The sequence below is a fragment of the Chiloscyllium punctatum genome, chromosome 25 (genome assembly GCF_047496795.1).
Source record: "Chiloscyllium punctatum isolate Juve2018m chromosome 25, sChiPun1.3, whole genome shotgun sequence".
NCBI lineage: Eukaryota > Metazoa > Chordata > Chondrichthyes > Orectolobiformes > Hemiscylliidae > Chiloscyllium > Chiloscyllium punctatum.
The window spans coordinates 10904261-10923833 of NC_092763.1; the positions used below are offsets into that span (position 1 = coordinate 10904261).

The window sequence follows — 19573 nt, forward strand, 5'->3', positions numbered from 1 at the left end:
ATGTTCGGACATAGTTATCTCCACTGTTCCCTTTTCCAGCCATTGTCAACTTCAAACGTCTTCATGTCTGCATCTGTGTGTACATTTTCCATGCCTCTTAATGGCCTTAATTACCCATTATGTGGAGATGAAGTTGGTTATCCAGCCATTTCCATCTCTTTGCTTAAAGTTCAAAACAAAACAAAAACTGTGATATATCCTTTAGTCAGCTCTTTGAAATATGATTAATTCAACAAATATATACTGGTGATTTTTCTTTCCTCTATTTTCCTTTGTTCAATACTTGATTTAGTGAAAGGGTTTGTACCTGTTAGACAAGCCAGTTGCATACTTCTGGTATTTTCTGTGTTTGTGGAAATTAACAGTGATGCTTTGCCTACTGCTGTGTGAGCCTTCTGGATATGGTGTCCAAACATTACATTGGTACTTTCAGTACCTCTGAATGCCAATGTGTACTGCTCGCACGGAAAACCATCACCAACATAGGTTTAGCAGCTGGGAGTGGGTGGGTGAGGGCTGTAGAATCATAAACTACCTACGGTGTGGAAGCAGGCCAATCAGCCCATCAAGTCCACACCAACTCACCAAAGTGCATCCCATCCAGACCCCTATCCTATCCCTGCATTTCCCATGGCTAATCCACCTGCACATCCCTGGAAACTATGGGCAAATTAGCTAATCCACCTACCCTGCACATCTTTTGACTGTGGGAGGAAACCCTTGCAGACACATGGAGAACTTGCAGACTCCACACAGACAGTCATCCCAGGCAGGGATTGAACCCAGGCTCCTTGTGTTGTGAGACAGCAGTGATAGCCACTGAGCCATCATGCCACCCTTGTGGAAGAGGATATTGTAAGATTTGTTCTAGATTCCCAGCAACAGTTCTTATATAATAATATAGCCAAGAGAATATCAATATTTATTAGGAGTATATTATCTTACAGCTTGATGTACTCTATTAACATTGATTTTCAAAGTACCAAATCATGCATAAATTAGGCAGCTATTTGATGTTTAACACAGTCTTAGAATCATGTACCCATGCAATTATCTGATTCTGTCTCCTATTCGATTGCATGCCAAGGTATCTATTTTGACCTATTTAGTCTGTTCAGTAAAGCCAGAAAATCTACTTTATGAAAAGAGATACTGCATTTCATTTAGTCTTTCACAAGATGTCAGCATCACTAGTAAAGCCAACAATTATTGCATCTCACTATTTGCCCTTGAGATGTGCAGGCTAGATGTATTAGCCATGGCAAATGCAGTGACACAGAGTTAGGGTGGAGGGATGGGATGTTCTTTGGAGGGTCAGTATGGACTCCATGTGCCAAATGGCTTGCTTCCACACTGTAGGGATTCTAATAGTGGAAGTGAATTGCCTTCTTGAGCCACTGTAGCCTATAAGGTGGTACACTCAGTGGTGTTAGGGTTTGAGTTACTGTTCCAGGTTTTTTGAGCCAGTGTCAGTGAATGAATGACAATGCAAATCAGTTTGGTGGGTGGCTTGGAAGGGAATCTGTAGGTGGCGGTGTTGCTGTGGATCTATCCTGACCACCTCCTCAGTGGTAGAGGTTGAAAGGTGTTGTTGGAGGATCCTTGGCGAGTTGCTGCAATGCCTGGATGTGCATGCTTCAGTTTCTCAGTGGGCAGGAGAGTGAATATTGAAGGTGTTGATGGAGATTTTTCAGAAATCCTACAATCGGAAAGATGTTGTGAAACTTGAAAGGATTCAGAAAACATTTACAAGGATGTTGCCAGGGTTGGAAGATCTGAGCTACAGGGAGAGGCTGAACAGGCTGAGACTGTTTTCCCTGGAGCGTCGGAGGCTGAGGGGTGACCTAATAGAGGTTTATAAAATTATGAGGGGGATAGATAGGATAAATAGACACAGTCTTTTCCCTGGGGTCGGGGAGTCCAGAACTAGAGGGCATAGGTTTAGGGTGAGAGGGGAAAGATATAAAAGAGACCTATGGGGCAACTTTTTCACGCAGAGGGTGGTACGTGTACGGAATGAGCTGCCAGAGGATGTGGTGGAAGCTGGTACAATTGCAACATTTAAGAGGCATTTGGATTGGTGTATGAATAAGAAGGGTTGGGAGGGATATGGGCTGGGTGCAGGCAGGTGGGACTTGATTGGGTTGGGATATCTGGTCGGCATGGACGCGTGGGACTGAAGGGTCTGTCTCCACGCTGTACATCTCTATGACTCTAAGCATAAAAAGTGAGAAAATCCAGAATTGTTTTCTTTGAAGCCTCAAAGGCTAAGATGAAATTTAATAGAGATGTTCAAAATAAGAGATTTCAGTAAATTAGTTGGGGAGACCAGAACATGTTGCTAATATTGAAAATATTGTACAAAAATAATAAATAATGGAAACACATTCAATAGAGCAGCATCTTTGGAAAGTGTAAAATATAAAGGTGAAAACAGGCTGCAATTCCTTTTTTTTTACTGCCAGAAGCGTTGGTAACCAGAAAGCACACATTAAAGATAATTGTCAAATAAAAAAAAGTCCAGAAGCTCAGTGAGAAAACTTGAGCTCAGAGTGAATTGTTAATTATCTGCATTGAACAACCTGAAAGCTGGGGAAGCAGATTTAAAGCTAACTTTCAAAAAGGCAACTGGTTAAGGGCTCAAAGAGCGGGGAAAGAAAGTAGAGCGAGATGGAAGGATCAGGAGTGGGACCAATTAGATATCTGTTTCAAAGAGCTGGCGTGACTACGATAGGCCGAATGACCTCCTTCTGAGCAGCATGATCCTTTGATGTGCAACATATACAGACAGTTTGAGCAATAAATAAAGAACTATTCGTGGCATTGGCGTCAAGTCAGTCTTGATCTGGCTACAAAGACAGTGATGTCAATGTATACGGGAATCGTAAACTCTGTTCTCTCTCCTGTTCTGGCGGAGATGTCACTTTTTATACATTTTCCTGTGTTGTGCACTGTTTTTAATACTGCTGCTGCAGCCACGCAGACATGATTTCTTTCTAAAACAAAATCTGAGCATTCCCTAAATTTCCGGTACCGTTCACAGCACAAACCAGCCCTTGATGTGTTTTTCTTTTTCATGAACAAAACACGTTCAGCGGTGCACACCAGGTCCTTTATAACAGAGCCGAAAGGACCACACCACACACAAAACATCACAAGATAACCAATTCTGAGAACACTATATAAGGCCAACTTTCACAAGAACTGCCATTTGCTACATCTGCGATTCCTGGAGTTCTAAATGTTATTTTTAATCCATGTGGGTGCCCCTCTCTTCTCTTCCCTCATCCCCTCCCCTAAAAAAAAGTCCACCCATCCCGGAGTCCCAGCTGCCAGCTGTTTTTTATGCATCTCACACCCGAGAGAGTGAGCGGCTGTAAATTTCTGAAACTGCACGTCTTTGTAGGCGAGCACCTGAAGGCATCAGGCTGTGAATGGAAATGCCGAAGCCTGAACTGATGTTTCAGCCATGCGGTGTCACAGACGGTTAGTGTGGCGGTGATCAGGAGGCATTGCAAACTGCTGGCTGAGCAAAATTTAACAAAATCACACGCACTCACACAACCCCAGAATTCGAAAGCCAGCCACCGCGATGCAAAAATCGTGACAAATGAAACGTGGAATGATCTGCAATGGTCGGTGGCAAATAAGTCACACAAGGGAGCTGAGTTACTGAGAGGAGATTTTGAAGACTCCACGCACCTTTAGTTTTCTGTTGTTTTAACCACAGTGAAAATCTGTCAATGCATTTCTATTTTTTTTTGTTTCCAGGACCTTTGTGTTGGTCAGCAGCTCAGTGGCAGTGAAATATCGATCAGGTCGACAGTAGAGACCATTTCTCTCAATTTATATTGTAACCTGAAGCTCTTGTCTATGCCGTTCTGCTTCTTTAAGGCCATTTTCGTTGGAGCATGAATCTAAAATAGCTCAGCGTATAAATTGCTGCAACATTATGCTTCAACTCTTTTGAAGTATTGTTATTACCACTGTTTACATCGACTCGCACAACAGAGGATTTTTTTGTTGCCCTCATGATTCTCATTGCAGTCGTTTTCCAACTGTGGACACAAGTGCTGAATGCCAAAAGGTAAGATGAGGGATCTCTTCAGGTTACTGTCCTTGATGCTAACACCTTCAGCTGCTTCATCAATGTTTTTCGTCCTGCATAAATTACAGACACGGGAAAGTTCACGGATGACTGCATGGTATACAGGTACTGAAGCAATTCCGTGCCCACACCCAGTAAGACCTGGACAACATTCAAGCTTGGGCTGCTAAGTGGCAAGTAGCATACATGCCAAATAAGTGCCAGCCAATGACTAAGTCCCAAAAGAGACTCCAACAACCTTCCCTAAGCATTCGCCAGTATTTTCATTGCTGAATTCTCCATCTTTAATAACCTGAGTTTCAGCTCCTAAACTCAGTTGGTTCAGTCAAATCAGGCTGAATTTATGACGTTTTGGTCATGTCAGTTTTGTTGAGATTCATGGAAGGATTCTCTCTGTAAGGCCTAATAAGCTTTCTCACTGCATCATCCCAAACTTGCTTTTATTAACAACCTATCATGCTCCAATGGCATTCCACTTGTGCAATGCTAGCCCAATTCTATCATCTAACAGTAGCCAAAATAATCCACTACTCATGGATATCCCAGAATAGGCTGGTAGCCCTGGTGACAAAGCCCTCTTTTAACCCCAGTTGAACATCCGAGTGAGCAATGTATTGGCAGAGTTCCTCTTCACCAACAAAGCAAAGGCACAACATCCAGTAACACCTTCTGCTCAAGACACACATGGATGACACTTCATGGTGCATGCAGCTCCACTTCCTTGCCCCTGTTGCTTTCCAAATGCCAGACCTGTCCTCAGCCACATCCCATCTAAGTGACCACTATTGTCTTCAATGCTCCCTGCAGCCCAGCATTGTCCAGTGGATGATGACCAAAGAACAGAAAGCTTTTCAAAAGTGAATACAAGCAAAACCTGTAGAGGCTGCAGTGCGCCCCCATAATGCAAATGGAAAGTTTACAAGATAACCAATGTTTATTTTACGTTCAATGACTGTATGCAGCACCCAGCTCTCATCTACTGGAAGTCGATGTCAATCAGGTCCTGTTGGCTTGCTGTACCCAATGCAGCTGAGATCTGTCATGGACAAGGAAAGCTTTCCCCGTCCTCCATGCCTTCATTCTTCTCAGAAGGGCTGTTCTTGTTCCCCCAGTTCCTCAGCATCCAGAACATTGCTTCATTGCCTGCTCCAATTATGCAGAGTACAGCATGCATGTATAATGTGGCACACTCTGTCTGCTTTATATTGCAGATTATTGCCAGACCAGCTTAATCTGCAGGAGCACATTTTCAGTTTGTTATTGTCACGATCCAGGTATGGCATGGGCAGCATTAAGCCTGTAATGCATTACAAGCTTGGGGTTGCACAGTGGTGACATCAGCTACATCTAGCTCCCTTGTCACCCATTGCCCCCCACCCCCTCAGTAACCAGCCTTGTAAGACCCCTGGACCTTCACAATACACCAGGCACATGACAATACTCCAGGATGTAGGAGTTGTAGCTGTTGTCAGGGCAATGGGCACACACTTCCAGGAAGTAGTAACAGTGATCCCAGATCACTTGAATGTTAATAGAATAAAAGCCCTTCCCCTGGATGAATTCCATTGTGTTGTCAAATAGCCCTTTCAGTGCTGTGTTTGTACGGTTGGTAATACCCTGCACCGAGGGGATTCTAGTAATGTTTCCAAATCCCACCATCAGGTGGCAGCATGGCCAAATGAAATTAACTGGTGTGGCTTTGGACAGATGGCATCAATCATTGCCCCAATGTAATTGTGGTACACAACTGAGACATCCCACACATGTCACCTGTCACACCCTGGAAGAAGCCACTTGCATGGACATTGCAGCCACTGGGAGAGTCCCAGTCATGCATTCCTCAGGCCCTGCTCCAGCATTTGATATAGTTCCATCACAGTGACCCAGGACATACCTGCATCAAAACTGTGCCTCACTCATCTTCAGGAAATGGATTCAAAAACAAAAGACCCTGGATCTGCTGTGGCCCCTACGCACCTGAGGAACCCTGCAACTGTGACCTCTGACAGAGTTGGCTGCTCCCTGGTCTGTGTGGCTGCTTGCTGCTGCTCCTGTCAAGCCTGTCCTTCCTGCATCCTTCACATTAGCAAGACAGCCATAGCTTCTTCATCAGGGGAGGGTCAGTACTGACATATCCTGAAAACAATCACTGTACATGGTCCTCCATATAATAACCCAACCACCCCGTGGCTCAACACTTCAACTCCCCCTCCCACTCCACCAAGGACATGCAGGTCCTTGGACTCCTCCATCGCCAGACCATAGCAACACGAAGGTTGGAGGAAGAGCGCCTCATCTTCCGCCTAGGAACCCTCCAACCACAAGGGATGAACTCAGATCTCTCTAGTTTCCTCATTTCCCCTCCCCCACCTTGTCTCAGTCAAATCCCTCGAACTCAGTACCACCTTCCTAACCTGCAATCTTCTTCCTGACCTCTCCGCCCCCACCCGAATCCGGCCTATCACCCTCACCTTGACCGCCTTCTACCTATCGCATTTCCAATGCCCCTCCCCAAGTCCCTCCTCCCTACCTTTTATCCTAACCTGCTGGACACACTTTCCTCATTCCTGAAGAAGGGCTTATGCACGAAATGTCGATTCTCCTGTTCCTTGGATGCTGCCTGACCTGCTGCGCTTTTCCAGCAACACATTTTCACCTCCATTTAATAAGTCATGCAGCACCAAGGACTATGAATGGAGTTCACATGGTTCCTTGGAATAGCCGCCTAAGTTGTAGAGGTGCTGCGCCAGCTGAGTGGAGAATACTACATTGCCTTGGGATTATCCTATGAACGCTTCCATAGTTGAAGTGATCGTTACATGCAGTGACATCTACCAATATTCTCACAGTGCCAGTGTTGGGCCAATCAATTTGCTGCCCCCATTGCCTTTAGAATTTTTGCAATTATGGTGTTGGGTTTTAAATCTCTTTTAACCTTGATGGTGATAATATCTGCTTCATTGAGATTTCTATGTGCAATTTGCAAGCACCAATAACATGTCAGTGGATTGGACATGTACTATGAGCAATCTTAGAGGCTGACATGGTGGGTGCCAATATCTACCGACATGGGATTTGTGAGAGACCGGTACCCATGGAGCATGCTCTGAGATGTTGGTGCCTGATATGGAAGTCTGTTGGAGCAAGTGGGCTTGTTCTGACTTCCATGTTGACATTTCTCAGCATCCAGTTTGCTCACAGTGGGTGGTTAGATAGAAAACTGCATTTTAGTATGGCAAGATTTGCAATTATTGAGATCACTAACAAGCACTAATCCCTCTTAATAGGCAACCTACTGCTGCTGGGCGAGAATTTCACGTAGTTAAATGATCCAATGTGTTGTTTCTGATGTCAAGATAGACAAACAAGCATGTAAATCCATGGGAATAGCATCATCTGCAATGTCCCACATCATTCCAATATGGTAACTATGTTGCCGTTCCTTCATTGTCACTGAATCAAAATCCTAAAACTCCCTCCTTAACAGCATGGTTGTAGATGACACAGATTACAGTGTTCAAGAAGATGGTTCACTACCACCTTCTCTCACATGTGTTTCTTTATTAAAAATTAGAAATATTAATGCTATCCCTTGAAACACTAAGTTTCACAAGGCCTGTTCTGTAAAGATAAATTCGTAATGTTTTTTGTTATGTTTATTTTGAACAAATCCATGCAGCCATCTAAAGTTGTTACTGATTTTCAACTTGAACTGTGTCATAGCCAACACCCAGCTTTAAATGTTTTGATATGACAATTTACATAGATGGTTTTGTGGTTCACCATTCATAAGGTAACAACACAGCATGATGTCTATGTAATTCAAATAAATGAAGAAAAACATCTTTTGGGCCAACTGAAGTGAATATAAGCTGGCAGTAACTTAAGAATTCAGAGTTTTCTAAAGTTATAAATAATGCAAAATGAAATTATGTGTTTGCATCAAATTTCACATGGAATTGTTCTGCTCTGTTTAACAGGTCAGCACAGGAGCCATCAGTCAAAAGACAGATCAAAAGAGGTGCGGATCCATCAGTGCATGAACATTTTAAGAATCATCCTCTCTGTACCAAGTGCAGTTGCTAGCAGGAGAACCCTCAAAGAGGCAATGGTCTTTATGTCAAGGCATCTCTGAGATTTGCACAGATGAATACCTACTGCATTAATCTGTAGTTAAGGTATCATTAACAAAAAAAAGTTATGGTGGCTTACCAAAAAGGTTCCTGTAGCATTTACATTGTGGAACAGAATTTGCTTTTTAATATATTTCAGGTTTCCATGGACTAGTTTTACTCAGAATCGTAATTGAAATCAATGATGGCAATGCTGCAACTACCAATTTATGTCAGGACAATTACTCAAGGTTTATACATAATGTTTACACTCGGACTTCTGTGATGTTAGGGGAATGTTCACAGAGGCCAAGGCTGCCTCTCTGAAGTCATAAATTCATCTTTGTTAAGAATGGCTACATATCTTACATAAGACAAGTAAGTTATGCAGGTCAACCGTTCTCCGACAAAAGAAAAGACAGTCCATTGTCTACTGTATTGACATCACATGCTAATTGTTCTTTGAAGATTTAAGTTTGTCTCCTTTGTAATGAAGACAAATACTTCTATATTGACATGAGTAGAGTTCTGATTTCGGAAGGAAGATACCTGGGAATTGGCTTCTTAGATTTGTGAAATACACTCCTCTATGCCCACAATGATAACAGGCACTAAGTATATAGTGCTCTAGACATCCAAAGGTCAGCCTCCCAAAATCTGAGTCAGGTGTAAGCAATAAATCACACCTTATTATAGTGGAAAGTGGCTCTTGCAGTACGGTGGTAGCTTTCTGACTTCTGAGCCAGGATGTCTGCTCAAGTCTCACCTGGAAGTATGTCTAGCATTTCTGAGCTAATTAGAAAATACCTATTGTGTTAAATATAGGCTCTAGTGGCACAGTGCTATTTTCCCACTCCTGATCCAGGAGGTAGGTTCAAATCTCAGCTGCTCCAGAGTTATATCATAACATCTCTGAACAGATTGTTTAAAAGTATCTATGGTGGAAAACAAAGAGGGTTCTTGTGGTACAGTGGTAAAGTCCCTACCTCTGAGCCAGACAACCTGGGTTCAAGTCACCACCTGCTCCAGAAGTATATAATAACACCCCTGAATAGGGTGATTTGAAAATGTCAGTCATAGCATGCAGGAAACAAAAATACAAGAATGAACCACATGGATAGACTAGAGAAGTTGTGACCGTTGTCCTTAGAGAAGGTTGGCCAGTGTTTTGTTAGCAGCATTCAAAATCAATTCAAATTTGAACAGAGTCGACCAGGATGACAGATCATTCAATTTTTTTTTAAGGCAGGGGTGGTGGGGTTGGGGGCGGGGGGGTGGGGGGGGAAGAGGGGAAGATTCATGACTAACAGGGGAATCAAAGGACATTAGGAATAAGAAAGAAAGTGGAATGAGGCCGCAATCAGATCAGCCACAAACTTCTTGAATAGTGCAGCAGGCTCGAGAGGCTTAAAGGCCTATTCCTAATTTGTACATGTGTATGTATGTACCTCATAGCTTACAAGGTACACTTTCCCTCTAGCAACACTTTGAATTGATATCTCTGACAGTGAGGCTTTATAACAACTATAGAGAATTAAATTAGCTTGGGCATCAGCAAAAATTGCATAACTGTAAAGTGACACTCCTTACACCCCAACCCAAACCTTCTTTACTATTCACTTTAATGGAGAAAAACTTCCAATGGAGTTTCAAAAATATGCTGAAATGCTATTATCAGTTTTGCACTGTTACAGAAAATTAATGTTCTTTATTTTATTTTCATCAAGGTCACAGATGTAAATACAAATAACTGTTATTCCTGTTACTCATACTCAAGTCCATCAATAATGCCTACCTATGTAAGAACCATACATCAAAAATCACACTCATCTGTTGAGGTTAGACCAGGGAAATGTCTACGTGACGCAACAGTGAGTGCACAATTATCTTCATAAAGAGTCCTAGTAGAAGGTTACTATACCAGAAGGAGTCCATCTGTCTGTCATGTCTGGGCTGACTTCCTGTGGGAACAGACCAGGGAATCCCACTCCTCAACCTATCCCCCACACCCCCTGTGAACCTTGTCTCTTCAAATATGTCCAGTATAGCCTGGAAGCCATGACTGAAAAGCATTTTCAAAATTCCAACGTCTCATGCTTAAAATATATCTTACCCATTTGTCTCTGGTTCTTTTCCTAATCACCTTAAATTTGTGTCTTCTTATTCTCAATCCTGCTGCTAATAGGAACTGCATTTTTGGTGTACAGATCTTGCATGAGTATGAGTTATTGAAGGACTAGATATGAGTAATTGGAATAAAAGTTACTTTTAATTATGTATGTGACCTTGATGAAAATAAAGCAAAGAACATTAACTTTGTGTAATAGGGCAAAACCATTAATAGCATTTCAGCACAATCTTCATCAGAGGTTTTCCCCATTAAGGTCAATAGTCAAGAAAGTTTGGGTGGGGGTGTAAGGAGTGCCACTTTACAGTTTATTTTTGCTGATGCCCAAGCCAATTTAATTCTCTGTGGTTGTTGTAAAGCCTCACTGTCAGAGATATCAACTGAAAATGTAGCTAAAGTGAAAGTGTACCTTTTAGGCAATAAGGAACATACATACACTCGTACAAATTAGGAGTAGGAATAGGCCTTTAAAACCCTCGAGCCTGTTGCACTATTCAAGAAAATTGTGGCTGATCTGATTGTGGCCTCAACTCCACCTTCTTGCTTATTCCCACTAACTTTGATTCCCTTGTTAGTCATGAAACATTTTTTATTCCCCCGCTGTCTTAAAAATATTGAATGATCTGCCTCTTCTGTTCTCTTGGAAGAAAAGGTTTCACTCATCATCATGATCCTCGAAGAGAAACTAATTGTCCTCAATTCTGTCCTAAGTGGGAGACCCTTTATAATAAAATGTTTCACCTAGTTCTAATCTCTCCCATGGGTGAAAGCACCCTTTCAGTGTGTACCCTGGCAAATCTCTTCAGGATCTTATATGTTTCAGTAAGATGTATGATCTTGACAGTCAAGAAGAATATAAAAGAATCAATACAAAAAAAGCCATTGAAAACTTCCATGCATACATAAGATTAATTTAGATCAGCTCTCTGTAAATATTTTTCAAACATAATGGAAATAACACAGTAAGCAATATATGCACAAACACAGACTGTGAATACTCTGGATAATGCTGAAATGATTGCACTGATAGTAAGGCGTAATAAGAAAGTGAAGTTGAGTTCTACATCTCTCTATTGACTGACATATCACCAAGTGATTCCATAGAGCTCAATTTTGTGCAAAACTTTAATATTGCTGCATTGAGAGGGAACTGCCAATATCATTTGCGTTCCTCGACCCAAAGAAAGCTCATAGTCATGGTAGGTGATTCCATTCCATGACAAAGCTCACACTTTTCTATCACTGGAATGTTATCTGTCTCCACCCCTATCAGAACCTATCTGCCACTGAAACCCTTTGCATCTCCAAACCTATTTGTTCTCAGCCTCTTCTGACTGGTTTTTTACTTACCACAAAATTCAGTTTATCCTAAATTCTGTTGCTCAATTCTGTCCAATCTTAGTCACATCCACCCCCATCACTCCATTTGCTTGTATACTCTTCACTCACCCATCATCACAACTCATCCTGCAGTAATTCTAACCAATACCCCAACTTGACTGATCAGCATTAATGCTGGTCACCTAATAGCCCAAAGTTAGCATTCACACCTATGTGTGTAAATTCTTACATTATTTCAGTCTTCCTTATCTTTGTATCTTCCTTGAATATTTTCTTTCCTAAGGTCTGCACTCTTCTGATTCTGTCTTCTTTTCCATTCTCTTGATTTCTCCATACTATTTGCAGTCATGGCTTCAAGAATCTAGGTCCCACTCTCTGCAATTCCATCCCAAAACACCTTCACCTCCTTGCTGCATTCCTCCTTTAAATCCCTCTTTTAAACTACTACTTTAAACAAACTTATGGCTAACTTCATAATATTGTTTGTTTTGGCATGACACATGAATCGTTTTCTCATGCACTTGTGATGTGTTTTGAGATTGCAATCTTAATTGTGCTACACATATGCAAGATATTGTAAGAATTATAGTTGTAGTAACCAAATGTTTTCTTGACGCCATTAGTGAAAGAGTTCAATTCTCCACCTCTTTATCTCTGCACTGCAGAAGATTGTAAGGTGCCTTGTTTCAACCTGAAATTTCTTTGGGAAGATTGAAATGATGTCAGAGAGGAACTATTGTGCATTATGTGTCGGATGATACAATGGATGTATCAGAAGTCCTCCATGCCAGGATCTATATATATTTACACAATACCAATCCCATGTCCATTCCTTTAATATCCATTGTGGGCTCGCATCCTAATAACTTTCGCGTTATCCTTCACATTTCTCAGTTGTGCCCCTTTCTGTGATTTGCTAGCATTTATGTTGTTATTACGGATAGGTGGAGTCACTGGTGCAGTATGCTGCTAGATCTGTGGAACCTTAATGTTATTTAATTTAACTGCCTTGATGTGAGAAAATAAAACTTTGACTTATATCTAATAACACAAGAACCAAGAGGATTTTAACAACATGCTTATATCTGTTTCCATAGCTAGTTTTTTTCATGGAACAGGTTTCTAGCTTGTTGTGAGAGGAGAAGAAACTAAAGTAGAAAGGAAGCAAATTTTGCAATTTTCCCATGAATCTTTGGTTTCCAAGGCAGTAAATGCGTAATGCAGCAGATTATTAAATGGAAATCACGCTGTGATTATTTGGAAAGGGAGTCACAATACAGAGCTTCATAACAAACATTTGCAGAGTGATGGCACTGTAACTGCATGTTCACCCTTGTCAATATCTCCTACAGAATACCATCCAAGTGGGATAAATGCCATCTCCTCAGTGAACTCTGAGCTGCGTGAATAGATCTGAACCATCTCCCATTGTGATTGTTTGGTTAATTTTCATCAGTAGGCACAGTATATTTATCAAGACTTTAGGAAGTGATTTTGTAAAATAAAGTCACACTTGTACACTGCCCAGTGTTTTCCTCTGGCAGTGTTTTCCCATTAGTTCATTGTATCAACTATTTCATTGTATGAAGTATTTCCTGCCACAACTCTCATAAATGACTTTATAATTGAACTCTGTGCATGGAATTATTAATTGCTGATAGCAAATGCTGTAGTCCTATAATGTAAGTGAACATGAGGTGCAGATGATTACTTTGAGAGGGGTACCAGATTCATTGGAACTGTATCTTCTATGCAGAACATGTACCTGCGCCTGCTGAAGGGCGTTTGGTTGATCCTAATGCTTTTTCTGATGTTACAGATATTGTTGATTCTCTTAACCACCTCTATCACACTAGTTTCAGTCTATGCTTTAAGAAGCTGTGATCTTCTGACCATAAATATTGCATCCTTCTTCAGAATAACTAGTGCAACGAGACCTCCAAAGCAGGATATGAGTAGGTGAACTAAAGGAACCTGGGTCTTTCCCTGTCTAGCAATACCAATGTTCCAATGTAATATTGTCTTTGTTCAAGAATGTCTTGATTAGTCTCATTTGTCAATCAGGGGAAAGTGAGGACTACAGATGCTGGAGTTAGAGTCAAGATTAGAGTGGTACTGGAAAAGCACAGCAGGTCAGGCAGCACCCGAGGAGCAGGAGAATCGATGTTTCGGGCAGGAGCCCTTCATCAGGAATCACTCTAATCTTGCAGCACCAAGACCACTCTAATCTTGACTCATGTGTCAATCGGACATTTTTAGTAATTATCTTTAATAACATAGCTGAAATTTCCAAACTCCCATCAGGAGGCAGAAGAGAGAGGTTGAGGCCTGGGCAGATCAGTCATTACCTAGTTGAATTACAGGACAGGTTTAAGAGCCAAATGTCTTATTCCTGCTCCCATTTCTTTTGTTCTTGTAGCCTTTCTACTCAATGCCTAGGGTCCAACTTTCTTACCTTGTTTTTGGCCACATATTACACTGACATCATCTGGTGTTGACCATCGGTTTAACATTACAATTGCACAGTAACTCTTTTATGTTGTTAATATCCTCTTTGGTAATTGCTAACATTTGTTTATATTTTCATTGCTTTCTGTATCAAGTGTTAGTAAAGCACACAAAAAAATCTGTTTGCTATTTTCGTGATAAAATCAATTTTTATCGACCTTCCTCCTTTACTGAACTGTTTTATAATTACCTTTACTGTTTTATAATTGATTCTCAAGCCATATTTTAAATTTAACTGAAAAAGTTCCTATAGTCCTTCTCTCCCTTTTCATTGTTGTAAATGCTCAAATCCTCCAACCCTGGCAACATCCTTGTAAATCTTTTCTGAACCCTTTCAAGTTTCACAACATCTTTCCGATAGGAAGGAGACCAGAACTGCACACAATATTCCAACAGTGGCCTAACCAATATCCTGTACAGCTGCAACATGACCTCCCAACTCCTGTACTCGATACTCTGACCAATAAAGGAAAGCATACCAAACACCTTCACTATCCTGACTACCTGTGACTCCACTTTCAAGGAGCTATGAACCTGCACTCCAAATCCCAAGAACTTTATCATTAAGTGTATAAGTCCTGCTAAGATTTGCTTTCCCAAAGTGCAGCACCTCACATTTATCTGAATTAAACTCCATCTGCCACTTCTCAGCCCATTGGCCCATCTGGTCCAGATCCTGTTGTAATCTGATGTAACCCTCTTCGCTGTCCACTATACCTCCAATTTTGGTGTCATCTGCAAACTTACTAACTGTAAATCTTATGCTCACATCCAAATCATTTATGTAAATGACAAAAAGGAGAGGACCCAGCACCGATCCTTGTGGCACTCCACTGGTCACAGGCCTCCAGTCTGAAAAACAATCCTCCACTACCACCCTCTGTCTTCTACCTTTGAGCCAGTTCTGTATCCACATGGCTAGTTCTCCCTTTATTCCGTGAGATCTAACCTTACTAATCAGTCTACCATGGGGAACCTTGTCAAATGCCTTACTGAAGTCCATATAGATCACATCTACTGCTCTGCCCTCATTAATCTTCTTTGTTACTTCTTCAAAAAACTCCATCAAGTTTGTGAGACATGATTTCCCACGCACAAAGCCGTGTTGACTGTCCCGAATCAGTCCTTGCCTTTCCAAATACATGTACATCCTGTCCCTCAGGATTCCCTCCAACAACCTGCCCACCACTGAGGTCAGGCTCACCAGTCTATAGTTCCCTGGCTTGTCTTTACTGCCCTTCTTCAACAGTGGCACCACGTTTGCCAACCTCCAGTCTTCTGGCACCTCACCTGTGACTATCAATGATGTAAATATCTCAGCAAGAGGCCCAGCAATCACTTCTCTCACTTCCACAGAGTTCTTGGGTACACCTGATCAGGTCCTGGGGATTTATCCACCTTTAACCATTTCAAGACATCCAGCACTTCCTCCTCTGTAATCTGGTCATTTTGCAAGATGTCACCATCTATTTCCCTACAGTCTATATCTTCCATATCCTTTTCCACAGTAAATACTGATGCAAAATATTCATTTAGTATCTCCCCCATTTTCTGTGGCTCCACACAAAGGCCACCTTGCTGATCTTTGAGAGGCCCTATTCTCTCCCTAGTTACCCTTTTGTCCTTAATATATTTGTAAAAAGCCCTTTGGATTCTCCTTAATTATATTTGCCAATGCTATCTCATGTCCCCTTTTTGCCCTCCTGATTTCCCTCTTAAGTATACTCCTACTTCCTATATACTCTTCTAAGGATTCACTCGATCTATCCTATCCATAGCTGACATATGCTTCCTTCTTTTTCTTAACCAAACCCTCAATTTCTTCATTCATCCAGCATTCCCTATACCTACCAGCCTTCCCTTTCACCCTGACAGGAATATACTTTCTCTGGATTCTTGTTATCTCATTTCTGAAGGCTTCTCATTTTCCAGCTGTCCCTTTACCTGCGAACATCTGTCTCCAATCAGCTTTCAAAAGTTCTTGCCTAATACCGTCAAATTGGCCTTTCTCCAATTTAGAACTTCAACTTTTAGATCTGGTCTATCCTTTTCCATCACAAATTAAAAATGATTAGAATTATGGTCACTGGCCCTAAAGTGCTCCCCCACTGACACCTCAGTCACCTGCCCTGCCTTATTTCCCAATAGTAGGTCAAGTTTTGCACCTTTTCTCGTAGGTACATCCACATACTAAATCAGAAAATTGTCTTGTATGCACTTAAGAAATTCCTCGCCATCTAAACCTTTAACACTATGTTTGGAAAGTTAAAATTCTCCCACCATAACTACCCTATTATTCTTACAGATAGCTGAGATCTCCTTACAAGTTTGTTTCTCAATTTCCCTCTGACTATTAGGGGGTCTATAATACAATCCCAATAAGGTGATCATCCCTTTCTTATTTCTCAGTTCCACCCAAATAACTTCCCTGAATGTATTTCTGGGAATATCCTCCCTCAGCACAGCTGTAATGCTATCCCACATCAAAAAGCCCATTGCCCCTCCTCTCTTGCCTCCCTTTCTATCATTCCTGTAGCATTTGTATCTTGGAACATTAAGCTGCCAGTCCTGCCCATCCCTGAGCCATGTTTCCGTAATTGCTATGATATCCCAGTCCCATGAAGTACATATCACTGCATTTTTGTTCCTTAACAATCTACAGAAAATAACACTGTCTTATTCCTCTACAAAACACTGCACCAGGTTAAATTAAGAGCTATGGCTTATATTTTAAGTTTAACCAGCCCACACATTCCCCCATCAATAACTTCAGGTGATCAAAGTCAATCCAGAAGACCATGTAGATAATGTATATATTGTAGATTCACTTATCTCTAATATGATGCAAAATAACTAGCAACTCAATAGATATAAAATACTTTTCTTTACAATATATATTGCTTTGTCTCATCAGCTTTCTTTATGGCATTTTAAATGCGATTCACACAGTTAGAGAAAAATATTGATTCCTAGTTCCTATGCATAGCTTTCACACCTTAAAATAGTTTTTGCTGCTATTATATTAAAAAGATGATTTTTAACTTTAAGAAAAAAGTCTAACCCTTTCTTACAGGTCAATAATTTTAAATCCAATGAAAACTGAAGGCATAGGTGAGAGATTTGCAAACTGAGAACTTTCACAACAGTAAGACTAGTCCCAGTAGCTTCAGGTTTAAAAAGGGCAAATGTTTATAAAAGTTCAATAAAGTTATTGTTGAAAGCACTGCAATTGAGATCAGAATCTGAGTTGAAGTCAATAAGTTCTGCACATTTAATATCATAAACTCAATTGGCCTATTGCTTGAATTAGATACTGAAGTTCTCTTTTTCCTTTAAAAGGTTCACACATTATAGAGTCTCGCTGCACTGTTTCTAATTTAATGCCTTTGTCACTATCTTTTTCCAGTATTAATGTCTAACCAGACTGCATTGCAGACGTTGTCCTGTGGGAACTGCAGACTTCTTTCAGACTGAGGTGAGCTGTAGGTTTCAGGATTCAATCTGTACAGTTCAGTTTAATATAACTACAATTTTTTAAAAAGATATGTAGGGCCAATTTGATCATGATGCCTGGCCTTAGGTCTCAGGGCCTAAGCTGCGTCTCTTCCATTGCAGCAGTAGCTATTTTTGGATGCATTTCAAGTTCTTATTAGACTGGTGTCAAAGCTTCCAAAAAAGATTATATGCTCTTTCTAATGAACTCTAAGTTCATATTTATTTGATTAGCTTGGTTTTATCTGTAAAAATTTACTTATTTCATATAATCCCATGTCTTCATTAAAACAGAGTGTCATAAAAATACTGTTGGAAGATTATTTTGACTCATCTAAAATGATTGTTTGGATTTGTTTGAATAACTCCATCAAGCATTAGCTCATGGCACCAATGACTGTCCATATGGAAATCTTGACATCGAAAAGTACAAAGGTCTTTGAGTTAAAACAAATAAGCAGTAAGCATCACAACAAGTCAGTCCCTTAATATTTCAGTTTGTAAGTGTTGATGCTCAGGGTGGAACGGACATACGCACATCAGAAATATCCCAGGTATGGCACTCAAGCTTTGCTGATTGTCAAAGCAGCAATAGTAGTCCCACATTCAGTCTTAGCTTCCAAAAGTGACACCCACAGGTCTCTCTTTTCAGGCACCCCTTTTAAAATTGAACTGGATAGTTTACTGTACCTCCTTCTTCCTCCAAGAAAAGAGTATCACTAATTTCACTGTCTTGATATCCTCCTGAAATGTAATGCCATCCTCCTTATTGTTTATTGGATTTCTGAATTTTGCATCCTCTGTAAAAATAAAACTGGACTTTGATTGCTGATTCATGCAGAAGAACCATTTTATACTTCCCTTTTGGGAGAGAAAGGAAAAATAAAAGGCAAGAAAAATAGAGTTGAAATGGCAACCAATGAGTATTTGGAGGTTTTTTCTACTTAGTTACTTGCAGACCACTTCCTCAGTTATAATACCTTTAATCTTATACCCTTATAGTTAAGATAATTAGTTATCATAATTATTTTTCCCTCCCTCAGATCCAATAATATTACAGACCTTTAGCTATAATTGATGTGCAGCTACATGTTGGAGCATTTCTGAAAATATTTTAATGGTATTCAACAGTTACACCGACATATGCAAGATTGTACATATGACTTAGACTTAATGCCCTCAACCATTGAGATATAAATTATCATTTGAAAATTGCATGTATAAGTGATAAACAGAATGAGACTCGGAAACTCTTCAGAAAAGAAATGCCCTATTTCAGGGCCATAAGGTGGGTGGTTTAAAGCTAATCTCATAAGAATTGCTGAAAGATGCTGTATGCCAAGGATGCAGGAAATGTTGAAAAAAATGACAATAAGAGCTGTGGGCCACACAATTGATGATGAATACTATAGGTACAAATGTGCTGTGGCAGTTTTCTGTAATTTCTCTTGGTTCTTGTATTCTATTGATACAATGCGTTTTGAGAAATTAGCTTTTCGAACAAAGGTTTATCTACCCTCCTCCCCATCCACCCCTCTATAACCACTCTCTCTATTTTTTTTAATGTTCCAAGTTCACACAAAAGGGATAGCAATGGCTAAGGTTGCATTTAGGACTTTGCCTGTGCTTATAAATCCGGTGTTGTTGATACTAGAAATTGTGCAACAGAGGAACTAAGATGGCAATTGGCAGAGATTGTAGATACAAAAGAGGACTTGATAGCATTAGTTAGAAGAGAGTCAGCATCAAGGATGGAAGAGTAATTTAATTGACTATGTTGTGTAAATATCAATCTGGGAAATTTACAAAAGCTGACAGACTGCTACAAAAAAAAGCTGACTCAGCCCTGAGGAAGCTGGAACTCAAATAACAAACATCAACTCA

General features: G+C 40.6%; 1 long non-coding RNA gene across 1 annotated transcript in view; it reads left to right on the forward strand.

Moving 5' to 3' along the window:
• The first annotated feature begins 6885 nt into the window (after nt 1-6885).
• The window catches only part of LOC140495695 (uncharacterized), a 54269-nt gene continuing 41581 nt past the window's right edge, over nt 6886-19573 (forward strand). Inside the window, exons 1-3 of the long non-coding RNA XR_011964078.1 lie at nt 6886-7532; nt 8089-8129; nt 17604-17672. This is a non-coding gene — a long non-coding RNA (uncharacterized lncRNA). The remainder of the gene's footprint in view (nt 7533-8088; nt 8130-17603; nt 17673-19573) is intronic.